Raw genomic sequence first — 13444 nt, 5'->3', positions numbered from 1 at the left:
TACACCCCAATTTTTAAGACTAATTGTTTCTAAAGATAAAACTTAATAGACACAAAGTTAAGAGTAAATTAGTGTTTCAAATCCTTGTCATTTTACCATGTCATTCTACCATATAGATTAAACTTTGGTTTATATCAGAACCAAACCTTCAATAGTTTTAGCTGTCTCACATACATATAACCAACTTAGTTACACACAAACTTGTTGAAAATTGCCCTTTACTTACACAGACGTTCTTAGCACTTACTTAGACCTTCATGTATTTCATCACACAAGCACTTTCTTACCCAGAAACATTTCCTTTTTCCTTTTACTAAATATATTTCTATACCCAGAACCTTTTATTTTCTCTTTCCTATTCGTTGACACCTTTTTGTTCACATTCTGAAACAACTCTTATGAAATTTCTGAATTTAGATAAATTACTCTATTTTAATAAGATTAAATATTCTTTTGTTTATAGTACTCTAATTGAAACACAGTTGAAACTTTTGGGACCCTTTGTATATAGAATTGCACTTGTTAGGACATAACTCTTAGTAACCTTGTTTTTAGTTTAGTGATGACACAAAGCAAGTTTAAACCCTTTATTTACCAACCTATGAAACACACCAATAATGTTTAAGTATGATACCCCATGGAATTTTAGGAGTTAAAAGTACTCAATGTTATTTAACAATTAGCATTTTGACTTTGTAAATTAATCAGATATCTCTACAAACACATTAGAGTACATACATGTTAACTCTAATTCACTTATTCTGAAAAAAACCAAGATATCAGACAAGTGTCCTGAACAGTATTTGCTGTCTCTTCCCTGTTGAAGAAAAGTCCTAGAAACAATTGATATTAGACATTTTATTAACATCAATATTTATTAGCTTGACCACCTAGAGACTTGCAAGTTATTTTCAAAGACATTTTACTCCTTATTAGTTTACCCAATTTGAACCTTTTTTAAATCATGTGAATTAAAAGTATCTGGATCCATTTTTAAATTTTAATTTTAGGAGCGCTCAGTTTTGATACAGACAAAACATGACATCAGACAGCACAACATACAAATAACATAAAATCAAGCCCTTGTAACTTTATAGGTGAATCTCCATTGCAGTGTAACAGATGTTCAAAAACTCTAGTTGAATAAAAAATAGAACTGATCAAAAAATCATGAGCTCAAAAAAACATATAATTAAAAATATAGCATTTACTTTGCTGGAGTTTTAAAGACTCTTTTTACCTTTTCTTTCCCTGGGTTTGAGACCAGTCTCCTACTGAGCATTTAGGCTTCTTTTATTTATATTTCGATGTAAGCCTGGACTGAGATCTGGAAGGATCTAACAGGTTTTAACAGAAACTCTGTGTCTAAGGCATTTTAGCCATCTCATCCGGACAGGTTGGATGTTAAAATTATGAGACCTTATTTTTCATTACTTTTGAGACTGAAGCTACTTGCTAAGTTACCCTTTAGGGCTGTCGGGAGGGGGAGTCCAGAGAAGGAACCTTTGGGGTCCACCCGAGAGTAGCCCGGGCCCAGAACCCCCCAGTTGTTCCAACCCTTCCTCCACCTCCGCCACAAACACACAACAGAACCAGATACAGACGGGCGCCAATCTCTGATCCACCAATTGAACCCCATCAGCGCCCTTACCGACGGAGACTACCAGGCGTCCCTGGCTCTCCTTCCACCCTTAGGGCGTCCCCCAGGGCCGCAACCTGTGGCCCCCCAGGCACGTCTACCGGCCACTGTCCGGCCACTCTCACGAGTCACCGAAACCGAAAGCGCGCTCACAGAACCAGACCAACTAACAAAACACAAGACAAAGACAGACAACTTCGGGGTACCCCTTCTTACCTCCAAGGTCGACTCCGCGGATGAGGGGGCCGTCTTATCCCGGACGAGCCCCCAAATGAAAGGCCCCCCCAAAAGGAAACCCCAACTCTGTCCCATGGATGGACGGCAACCCCAATCAACCGCAGGAGGCGTCACTTGATGCAAACCGCAAGAGGTGTTTATTCCAGCGCGCTGGGACCCAACTCGAGGAGTCGAGTCCCTAGCAGAAAATCTTGTAGGTTTATAAAGGCAGAAACCACACATTGGGAGGGGTCGCACATGCCGGGAAATTTCAAAGGGGGGTCTGGGTTTACTGATAACATACAACATGTTTCACAATGTTTTACAACAGGGCGTAGATTCTGGTCAATAGTTTCTGGTAATCATTGTTTGATCACTATCTGGCTATCTGGCTCAATTTACCCTTTTATTCTCTGTTTGGGGCTGTTTCTTAGAACAGCTTTAAGGGCTTTGTTCCCATCCTGGGAGGGTGACCTTAGGGAGTTGAGATGACTGGGAGGTGACCTTAGGAGTTAAGATAACTGGGAGGGTGACCTCAGACAGCTTAAAAAATGTCCATTGTTTCACTACATGTTTTTTTTTCTTTTTCTCAACTTTCTTCTCCCTGATCTTCTCCTCTCTGATCTTCTTTTCCCAGATTTTCTCTTTCCTGATCTCTCCTCCCTAATCTTGTTTTCTCTGAATCACCTTTAAAAGCCCCTGTTTCTGCTGATGGGTAGAATCACAGCCTCTGGGACTGAAGTCCCCCGTGTTTCTCCTTTGCTAGCAAAGCAATAAAACTTTTGTCCTTTTCCTAAAAATAGATAAATAAATAAAAAATTTTCTTAGCATGTCCTCTAAGCTTGGAGTACTGTTAAAGAAATGGGCATAGTTTAGTCTAAAAACTCTGGCTAGTAGCTGAGAAACCTAGTTCCTAACTGTGGGCTTTGATACTAATGAGTTGTATCTTAGTTCCCTAATTTATAAATGAGAGACTGATTAGTTCATCTTTAAATTAGGTGTTATAAAGATTATCTAGTGTTTTATATGTTTAACAATGAAGACTTTAGGCCACTGGGGGCTAGAGAACTGTGTACAATATTCCTAGCATCTTCTCACATAATATAACTGATCTTTAGGTATTAGAGATAAACCATTGAAAGTGACAATGAGATCCCACAAAACCTTTTTTGAATCGCATAACAGCAGCATATTTCAATGGCCATAACATTGTTCACACCCTGAAGTTCAGCAATCCCTCTCAAGGGAATAAGCCCTGAGGAAATAATTAAACAGAAATAAAAGTTATATACATATATATGAAAAGATGTTCATTGTAGCATGATTTGTAAGAGTAAAAGTTCTCAACAATAAGTAATTGTTAAGTTAGAGCACATAAACCAATGGAATAGTGTGGGAAGTCATCCACATCTAGCAGAATCAGACATGGTTGAGCCATGGGACACTGAGGCCTGACTCCCAGGAACTGGCAGCCATGAGGGACTGTTTCATATCACCGGGGATCAGTTGGCCCTGTGTGGGAGTGGTTTATTGTCTGGTTATATGATAGTTTCCCTGAGCAAATGGCTTCCCTAACTCCACCCCATCCTGTCCATCACAGAAGAATTCCCTCCTGGTCTGGGCCCTTTTACCTGTGTGACTATAAAACAAAGGAGAGTTGGGCTACTCCATCTTGTTAAAGGCCAGATTTGGTATAGCCTGGTCCATCACACCCCCTCTCATTTGAAAGAGTGTTGGCTCTCATATGTTTATTGATTAGATGTTTATGGGTTATTAATTGATTTATAGCCAACATCATCCTCCAGCAGTTAATCCTTTTCTCATCCACATGGCTGAAACCTCAACAGAATAGTATGCAGCTATTAAAAATGATAATAACTTATTATCCTTTTTCTCTCACTGTGCAACCTGCTTCAGTGCCAATAGCCTACAGGCACAGAAGCCAGGGCAGTGGTTTTGGACCATAGTTTGTTCTGGTAGTGACACAAGAGAGGTACAAAAGTCCAAGGTAAAAATGATTATGAGAGAACATGTAGAAACTGTTAGGATTGGGACTTGAGTGGCTGCATGAAGAGAGCAAAATGACTGAGGCAGTGGGACAGCGTGCCAAACGGCGACCAATCGAACAGGGACAGATAAACTCCAGAGTCTTATATGTCACTCAGAAAGAACCCCCCACCTATTCTGGTCTATAAAGACCATGGGCAGGTCGGGCCATGCGCGATTTTCTCTGGCTTTCCATCCTGACCTGTACCCCCGGGGGCTGGGAATTTCACCGGAGAGCCAAATTCCAATAAAAGCTTGCTTCTGCTGCTTTTCTGCCTGCTTTTGTCTGGCCACCAGCCCTTGCCCTCGAGCTTACAGAAACATGAAAAGTGTTTATGATTTTGGGTACAACATGTCTATTAGAAAAAGCAGAACACAAATAATATTCATTTTATGATTACAGCTATGTGAAAAATATCACATAGGCAAAAATGGACAAAGGATAAGAAATAAAAACAGGGCGGGAATATAGCTCAGTTCGCAGAGTGCTTGCCTGTTAAGCACAAGGCTCTGGGTTCAATCTCCAACACAGCCAAAAAAATAAATAAATAAATAAAAATAACAATTTAAAAAAATATTTACTTATTTAACTGGGTGCTGTGGCACATGCCTATAATCCCAGAGACTCAGGCAGGAGGATTAGTGAAGCCCTAAGCAACTTGGAAAGGCTCTGTCTCAAAATAAAAAAATAAAAAGGGCTGAGAGTTTGACTCAGGAGTTAAGTGTCCTTGGGTTCAAATCCCTAGTGCCCTGCCCCACCCCCCAAAAAAAAAACTCTACTGCTGAGCTACACCCCCAACTCCAAAACATTCTCTTAGGATAGTAAGTCTATACATTTTTTAAAAATAAATTTTATTTAAAGTATATATTGTACATATATATTTGGTCTTTTATTTTGAGACAGGGTCTCAGCCAATTGCTGAGGCTGGCCTTGAACTTATGATCCTTCTGCCTCAATTTCCCATGTCACTGGGATTAGAGGTGTATGCCACTATGGCCTGGCTCAGACATAAATTTTAAACAACAAAGTTCTGAGTTTGTTTCAGGAAAAGCCCCTGGAACCTACTTAAGGATAGTATGAAACTGGCTTTTCAAGAAGGGGACATTTGCTAGGCACAGTGGTACAAACCTGTAATCTCAGTGATGCAGGAGGATCACAAATTTGAGGTCAACCTAGGCAATTTAGTGAGATCCTGTCTATGAGAAACAGAAAGTTTGGTGGTCCATTTTCAAAATATAGTATTTAGTCTTAATTGGGATAGTAAGATCCAGTTGTAGTCATTTTGAGATCCAATTATAGTCATTTTAACTGTAATCATTCCCTTTGTCCACCCCAATTTAAAATTAGCCAGTCCTGTATATTGTAACTCGGAACTCCTCTTATGAGAGCAAGGGGGTAGTACTGTGTTAGGGATAAAAACAGGTGGACTGTGTAATGTACAAAGCTGCTCTCCCCACCCTTTCTGTGTAGCCATTTCCCCCGCCTCCAACTACTGTCAGTCTGTGAACATCCTAGCTAGCTATTGGTTCATAAGTCAGCTTGCAAGTATCCTTCTCCATTATTGTCCCCTGTTAGCCCCACAGAATTTAACTGCTTAAGGGTGGCTACCCCCGCCATCTTTTCTCTCTTGCTTTTCTCTCCCCCTGACTCATTTTCTCCTCCTCGCTTTCCACTCTGTCTAGCGCGCACCCCTTTCTCTTTTCCTCTCATTTTCTCTCTTACCCTGCAGGGAGACACTCTGTTTGCTTAATAAACTCCCTTATGTGATTTCCCGTGTCTGGTGTGGTTTCCGTAGGATTCCTTATAATGGTGCCATAACTCGGGATGGGTCCTTCCACTGCCTCTTAGCAAGTGGAACCCCATCCCTCCTGTCCTCAGCCTCCCCAGTTGTTGGGATTACAGGCATGCACCACCCACTCCTGCTTCCATTTACTATTTGGACTGTGCTTGACCACTTGGAAAAGTAAAAGCACAGATGGGCTGTGGATGCATAGCAAACCGCCAGAGAAGTGAGTTATTTCATATAGGTGGCTTCGAATTATTTAAATACTACTTCAGTTTAAAGAAAGGAAAAGGGTTGTCGGGGAAACTGATTTGGGGGAAGATAGACAGGAAAAATATGGTGAATAATGGTAAGGTTTATTATGCAGGGTTAAGTCAGTGCCTTCTCTGTTGATGAGAGTCTAGTGATTTAGCCTCCTTCCCTTCTGGGTGCAGAGAGTAAAACATTCCCACAAATGGGAGTACAAAAGATTAACTTCTCTGTTCTCAGAGACAATTTCTCCAAAGTATCAGATCAAAATATTCTGTCAAAACAAAATCCTTACAGGCTAGGGGTATGACTCTTTGGTAGAGTTTGCACCTAGTGTGAGCCAGGCCCTGGGTTCCACACAGGGTCAATTAGATCTATAACTAAATTTTTCTTCTTCTTCTTCTTCTTTCTTCTTCTGCTTCTTCTTTCTTCTTCTTCTTCTTCTTCTTCTCCTTCTTCTTCTTCTCTTCTTTCTTCTTTCTCTTTTCAAGGTGTGGTGGATTCAAAAGCTTCTAGTTGACTTTCTTTTGCAGCTCATGATTTGTGGCAAGCCTCCATTCTATACAAAAGCCTTCTTGGGCAGTTCAGAGTAGTTGGGGTTTTGTAAAGAAAGTAGGAAGGAAACAGAACAACAGGGAGAAAACTCCCCACCACCATCTCAACAAACCTGATTGGGACATCATGTTACTTTGGGTTACTTTTTGCAGGGATTAAAATAGAGGACACTAGGCCAGGTGTGGTGTAATCCCAGCAACTTGGAGGCAGATGCAGGAGGATCACGATTTTGAGGCGAACTTCAGCAATTTAGTGAGGCCCTAAGCAAATTAGGACTGGGATGTGGGGATGAAGCTCAGTAGCAGAGCGCCCCTGGGTTAAACTCCATATATACATAAAGTTGACATAAAATAGATAACAGGAGAAAAACAATTTTAATTCATGGAAATTGTGGGCAGAAGCTGTGGCTCTGCTCAGAGTTACTGCAAAATAGGGCTGTACCTAAACCTGAGTTACTCTGTTTTATACAATAGTAATTGGCCATGAGCTACCCCCATTTGAGTTTAAGTGCTGAGGTGGAATGACTCTACACCTTGTTTGTACAAGTAAATAATCACCAACTGCCTGGCACAACCACAAGGCACCAACGGATAAGTGTAGTCATGCTAATAAAAATGACACCCTGTATTGGCATCAGATCTGCTATTTTGCTGCCTCCATTATCCTGCAACCCCCCCCCCCCCCCACCATTTTACACTCAGATCCGCAAATCCCCTCACCAGTCATTGGTTCGTTGTTATGAGTCTGCGAAATTTCCACTACTTAAAGAATAGCTCCTCAGCTATTTTCTCTCTCTCTCTCTCCCGCCCTGAGAGTGGACACTCTGGTCATCTGCCTAATAAAATCTCTTGTGGGAGTTCCCACATCCGGAGTGGTTTTCTAGGTGCATTCATTCATTGGGGCTACAACTCAGACTGGGCACCCCAGAATATTTGCTCCCCTGGATTCAAGGGTCTGAGCTGCCTTGGTACCAAAACTGAGGGACATTTTTCTTACAACCTGTGAACTTACTGAATTACTCAGATGAATGCTCATAATCAAACTCATGTGGAAAAACCCCAATTCCATGAGCTTATGGAACACCCTGGACCACTGAATGAAACAATCCCCTTGCTCATGGCCCATAAAAGGAGACTAACACAGGGGGCACCATCACCTTGACCCTGCCATCTGGTCACTCATCACCAACCACCAGTGTTTCCTCAGGCTTTAGCAGAGTGCAGTTTCTCCTGCCCTTGACACCACAACTGGCCCACTCCAAGCAGACATCTCAAGCTGACACTCCAAGCTAACATTGTGAAACTGCCATCTTCTGGACCTTGGCCTAGAATAAGTACAGTGCTTTGCAACTCTAAGTTCTGAACAAGTTCTTCAGCTGTTTTGAAACCTTATCTGACTATCTATAGTGACTCTTTGCATTTATATCTGCTCTCTGCCTTTGCTCTCATTTTAGCTTCCTGAACCCCTGTGGCTGCCTTAACCTTTCTTAGTCTGTCTGTAATACATAGTTAATACATACATACATATGTCATCCTGAGCTACAGAAATAAAAAAAGATTTGGGGTTTTTGGGGGTAGTAGAGGCAAATTATGGGAAGGAGAGGGGAGGAAATGGTGAATAATACAGAAAAAAAGTTAATACTTTTTATAATACAGATAAAAGTTTCTTGGGTAATAAAAGTTCTTGGGTTAGCTCTTTTTGATACAGATAATTCACAGAAAATCTTTATATATATATGTACACACACACCATACATATAAATATATACATATTTATATATATTTCTTTAGAAGAGAAGGGGTTTGAAATGTTACCCAGCCTGACCTTAAACTACCAGTCTCAAGTGATTCTCTTGCCACCAGCTTCTTTAATATCTGAGATTATAGGTATACACCAACTCATCTGGCATGGAAATTTTTTTTAACTTTTTTTTCTTTTGTGGTATTGGGGCTCAAACCCAGGACCTCATGCACACAAAGCATATGCTCTTCCACTGAGCTACACCCCAGACCTCCAATAGTTTATTCATTTATCAGTTGATGGACACGGGGGTTATTTCTGTGGATCCTGTGTGTCAACTGAGCCATATAGTGCCAGCTGGGTCACTTGTGAGTCTGTAGGAGCTGGGAGCTAGTCAAGGCCTCCTCAACTCTCCTCCACTTGCCTCTCTTTCCATGTGGTGTGCCCGCCCTCCAGGGCCTCATCATATGAGTCACACCTCTGTATCCCATGGCTCAGCCAAGCCTGCCTAGCATGTGTGAGGCACTTGGTTCAATTCTCAGCACCAAATAAAAATAAATGAATAAAATAAAGGTCGATCAACATCTAAAACATATATAAAATAAAAGAGTTAGTCCCATTAAGCCTTTTCTTTGACATATTTTCCCATTAGCTCCATTTGTCTGGGAAGGAAGATTCCTTTAGTACAGCAGGTGCACTGGGGTAACTTCTGACCAATTATTTACCCCAGCACCCACATTAACATGGGATTAACTTGTGGATGAAGCCCCCCTAAATAGGATAGCCTCTGTGACAGTTCAAACTCCACTGCCCGAACAAAGCAAGGGGGAATTGAACACCTGATAGTCAAAGAGTAGAAGGTGGTCCCCAGTCCTGATAAACATTAAACAGTAACAAATTTGGAGACTGCATTGTCTCCTTTGTTGTTTCTCAAAAGAGAGAGTGCTCTCTGTTTAAGTCTTACTTTGCTTTTAATTTACTTTCACCTATAATAAAGTTCTCTTGCATAGCTTTTTGGTGTCTGACGTTAAATTTTCTTTCCTTGGATCACAAGAACTGAGTTTTGGAGTTTCAGCTCCTTGTTTTCCTGTGACAAGGATCTTGCTGAGTTGCTTTGGGTCTTACTAAGTTGCTGAGGCTGGCTTTGAACTTGCTATCCTCCTGCCTCAGCCTCTGAAGCTGCTGGATACAAGCATGCACCACTGTACCCAACTGATCAACTGAAGTTTTTAATCTATTCAAAAAATTTTTTTTATAGTTTTAAAAACGGTAATTTTGAGAAATATTTTTTTAATTGGAAGAAATTTTGCAAATACTTATTTTGTGTGTGTGAATACTTTTTGAAGTCCAATTTAAATTTGTCATTATCAGGAGACACTGCAATATTTTACTCCAATCCCAATCTATTTACTTCTTTATTTAATTTTGGGTACTGGGGTTTTCCCCAGGGGTGCTTTACCACTGAGCTACATTCCCAGCCCTAAAGTTTTTTCATTTTGAGACAGGGTCTAACTAAATTGCAGAGTCTGGCTTCAAATTTGTAATCCTTCTGACACACCCTCTTGAGTAACAGGGGTTACAGGAGTGCACCATTGTACCTAACATCCAATCCCAATCTTGGCGAAGGTCTAACATTAACTAGGAACCACAAGGATCAATAAGTGACTACTAGAAATAAGAACTATTTTGAACTTCAAAGGATGTCCTAGGCCCCTGGGGAAACCTCCTCAGGTCCAGCTTCTGGAGGATGTCCTCTCTGTCCCTCTTCTTCCTCCTGACCCGTAGGAACATTTGTACAACAAGTCTCATTCAGGCAAATGTGGGTTGACTGAGGACCCTCTTTGATGTCACAATATCTGGGGAGCAGGCGCTAGGGAGCAGATGGTGTGTTTTATAATTTTGAAGAAGATAATGTTGCCTAGAGTTTTTACAGTGTTTTATAGCTTACAAAGTGTTATTGATAAACCATCTCATTTGATCCTCATTATAGTCCTGCAAGAGGTGTTAAAGAAAATATGGTGTATATACACAGTGGAATATTACTCAGTCTTAAAGGAGAATAAATTTATGGCATTTGCAGATAAATTGATGGAACTTGAGAATATCACTGTAAGTGAAATAAGCCAATCCCCCAAAACCAAAGACTGAATATCTTCTCTGATATGCAGATACTAATTCACAATGGGGGACTAGGGGGGCTGGGGGAAATACAGGTACTTTGGATTAGGCAGAGGGGAGTGAAGAGAGGGGAGGAGCTATAAGGGTAAGAAGAATAGTAGAATGAATCTGACATTATTACCCTGTGTACATATATGATTACATGACTAGGATGATTCTATATCATGTACAACTAGAAGAATGTGAAGTTATATTCCATTTATGTATGATACATAATACATTCTACTGTCATTAATAATTAATTAGAACAACAACAAAAAAATCCTCACTTTACAACTGAGAACATAGAGCTTCCCCAAGGGGATGATTAGGGTTTGCTTTTCTAGCCATGCTTCTATACTATCTTGCTCCAATTCCTGCTTCTGGTCCTTTATTCCTGGGTCTTTATCCTTGCATGTGTGTGTGCTCAGGGAAACCTCTTGGATCTGGGTTTTCCTTTGCTTTTTTCCCAGGAACGGGTACTTCTGCTTTGTTTTCTACCCTCTGAGGCTGCATCAAGGGTCTTTGCCAGGCAGCTGTAGGCTCTGCTGTACTCTGTGGATAGGATCTTTGACTGAGAAAATTCTCTTTCAACTTGGAGTTAAAAATTGAAAATGTAGCCAGACATGGTGGTGCATGCTTATAATCCCACCAATTTGGGAGGCCGAGGCAGTATTGTGAGTTCAAAGCCAGCCTCAGCAACTTAGCGAGGCCCTAAGCAACATAGCTAGACCCTGTCTCAAAATAAAAATAAAACGGACTAGGGATGTGGCTCAGTGGTTAAGTGGCCCTGGGTTCAATCCCTGGTTCCATAAATAAATAAATAAATAAGTAAGTAAAATTGAAAATGTAGCTAGGAGTACAAGTCTATAATTCCAACTCCTCTTCAGGCTGAGGCAGGAGGATCACAAGTTCAGGGATAGTCTTGGCAAACTAGTGACACCCTGTTTCAAAGTAAACAGAAAAGGGGAGAGTGGGGGTATTGTGTCTTGGTGGTCGAGCACCCCTGGGTTCAATCCCTAGTATGGAAAAAACTGAAGATATGTCTCCCAAATACACTATGATGTTTGTTGGATCAGAGTAACAAGAACTGGGATAACAGTGAGGCCATGGGTAGACCAGCCCCTGGGTTCTCTAGTGTATCCTTGAAGGGTACTCCTGCATTTTCCTCATCTCTCTTGTTCTCATCGAATGTCAAACCCCTTCTTTCTACTTGTTGTTCAGAATAGTGATATCTACGGAAGTCAAGTGAACAGTCTGAGTTCATCAATGAGGTAGAATCAAGGATGAATATTTCCCCCAAACCTCCTCTTTCCAGCCCAACCAAGTGCCAGTGAAAAGAAATGCACAAAAATTAGAGATAGAATGAATTTTCATGGCGAGTCTTGTTCTAAGAGAGAGTTCAACCATGGGTGTGTCACTTGTTTTCTCTGATAGACCAGAAGCTTCTGTGCCCTGTCTTTGGGAGTGGGTATGCTTTTGCTGTCCTTAAATAAATCTGTTTGTGCCTTGCTTTTCTAGAAAAAAATATTTATTTATTTAGAGACAGGGTCTTGCTAAATTGCCTCCTGGCCTCAAACTTGAAATCCTCCTGCCTCAGCCTCCCGAGTTACTGGGATTACAGATGTGTGCCACTAGACTTGGCTATTTGTGCCTTGTTTTTGATGCATCCTGGAATCTTTTCAGTGGCATAAGTCAAGAACACCCAGGTCTACTTGAGGTACCATTGCCTCCTTGGAAATGAAGCCAGAATTAAAGACAGGCGTTAAGTGTTGATAGATGATCAGATTGAATGGAGAAAATGGAGGTCGGTTAGGATCCTGGAAGTTGGAGGGAGACTGCCCCTGGGGAGATTGGAATGTTAATGTCTCCAGAACCCTTTGATTACCAAGATCATCTGCCTATACAAACCGCCTTCCCCCTCCAAAAAAAAAAAAGATTTTAGATGAGTTATTAATTAATGCTTCCTGAGCTGCTACCTGCCTGGATCACTCCATTTGCCTTTTGGCCATCCCAATAGCATCTCCTGGGCCTAGTCAGGTAGGTAGGAAGTAGAGAGGTAAGGGGGTGGGGGGAGCAGGAGAACAAAGACTGTAAAAGTGTATAAAAGGGGAAAAGCACTCTCACTTCTTGGGATACCAGAATACCAACCATGGCCCCCTTCTTCCTCCCAGGAGAAGTCTGTATTACTTCCTTTGAATAAAACCTGCTTTATATGCTTGCCTTGGCATGTTTCTCTAACGTTCAAACTTCAACATTTGAGGAAACACAACTCATCACAGATAAACTGTGGTATCAGAAGGACCTCCTCGGACCCCCGTCGGGTGACATCTTGATACATTATAAATGTGAAATAATAAAATCAAGTAATTAACATCACCTCAAATACTGCCACCCTAACCATGTGCTGGAATAGAAGCCTTGAGCATGCTAGATGAGTGCTCAACTCCTGAGCTACATACCTAGTCCTTCAAATACTTCTGTTAGGTAGCTAGGCAACTATGAATGGGTGAGCAGGATAATGAAGGGCAACTGAAAACCACTGGGAGCCTTACCTGACAGAAAAGGACCTGGAAGATGGTGGTGTGGGGGTTTGGGGAGGCTAGGTAGGTTAAAACCTCCCCCAGCCATCATTATATCCCCTTAAGAAAAACTATCCTTTCAAGATCATGTCATAGTCTACCAGGTGGACAGGACCTTCCCTTATCATGGAAACTATGTCACAACCCCCAATCACCCTGGCAAACAAAATATCAAACCCTCACAAAGAAAGCTTGCTGAGGGCTATTCAGAGGGGGAGGAAGTTGAGGCAAAAACAGGGGACTCAATTTCCTTAAAAACTTCAACTCTAGTTGGGCACAGAAACTCACACCTGGAATCCCAGCAACTCACGAAGCAGAGGCAGGAGAATGGAAAGTTGGAGGCCAGCCTTAGCAATTTAGTGGGTCCCTAAGCAACTTAGACCCTGTTCCAAAATAAAAAAAAAGGGCTGGGGTATAGCTCAATGGCTCAGTGGTTAAGTACTCCAGGGTTGTTCAATCCCTGATACATACATACA

General features: G+C 41.4%; 1 long non-coding RNA gene across 1 annotated transcript in view; it reads right to left on the bottom strand.

Annotated features, from left to right (window-relative positions):
* Positions 1-269: 269 nt before the first annotated feature.
* LOC306642988 overlaps positions 270-13444 on the bottom strand; it is a 28410-nt gene continuing 15235 nt past the window's right edge. The window contains exon 2 of the long non-coding RNA XR_013758767.1: positions 270-350. This is a non-coding gene — a long non-coding RNA (uncharacterized lncRNA). The remainder of the gene's footprint in view (positions 351-13444) is intronic.

The sequence above is a fragment of the Sciurus vulgaris genome (genome assembly GCF_902686455.1).
Source record: "Sciurus vulgaris genome assembly, chromosome: 1".
In the NCBI taxonomy this organism is placed as follows: Eukaryota; Metazoa; Chordata; class Mammalia; order Rodentia; family Sciuridae; genus Sciurus; species Sciurus vulgaris.
Note: the sequence above shows the minus strand (reverse complement) of the source record. Positions and strands in the feature narration are given on the sequence as shown.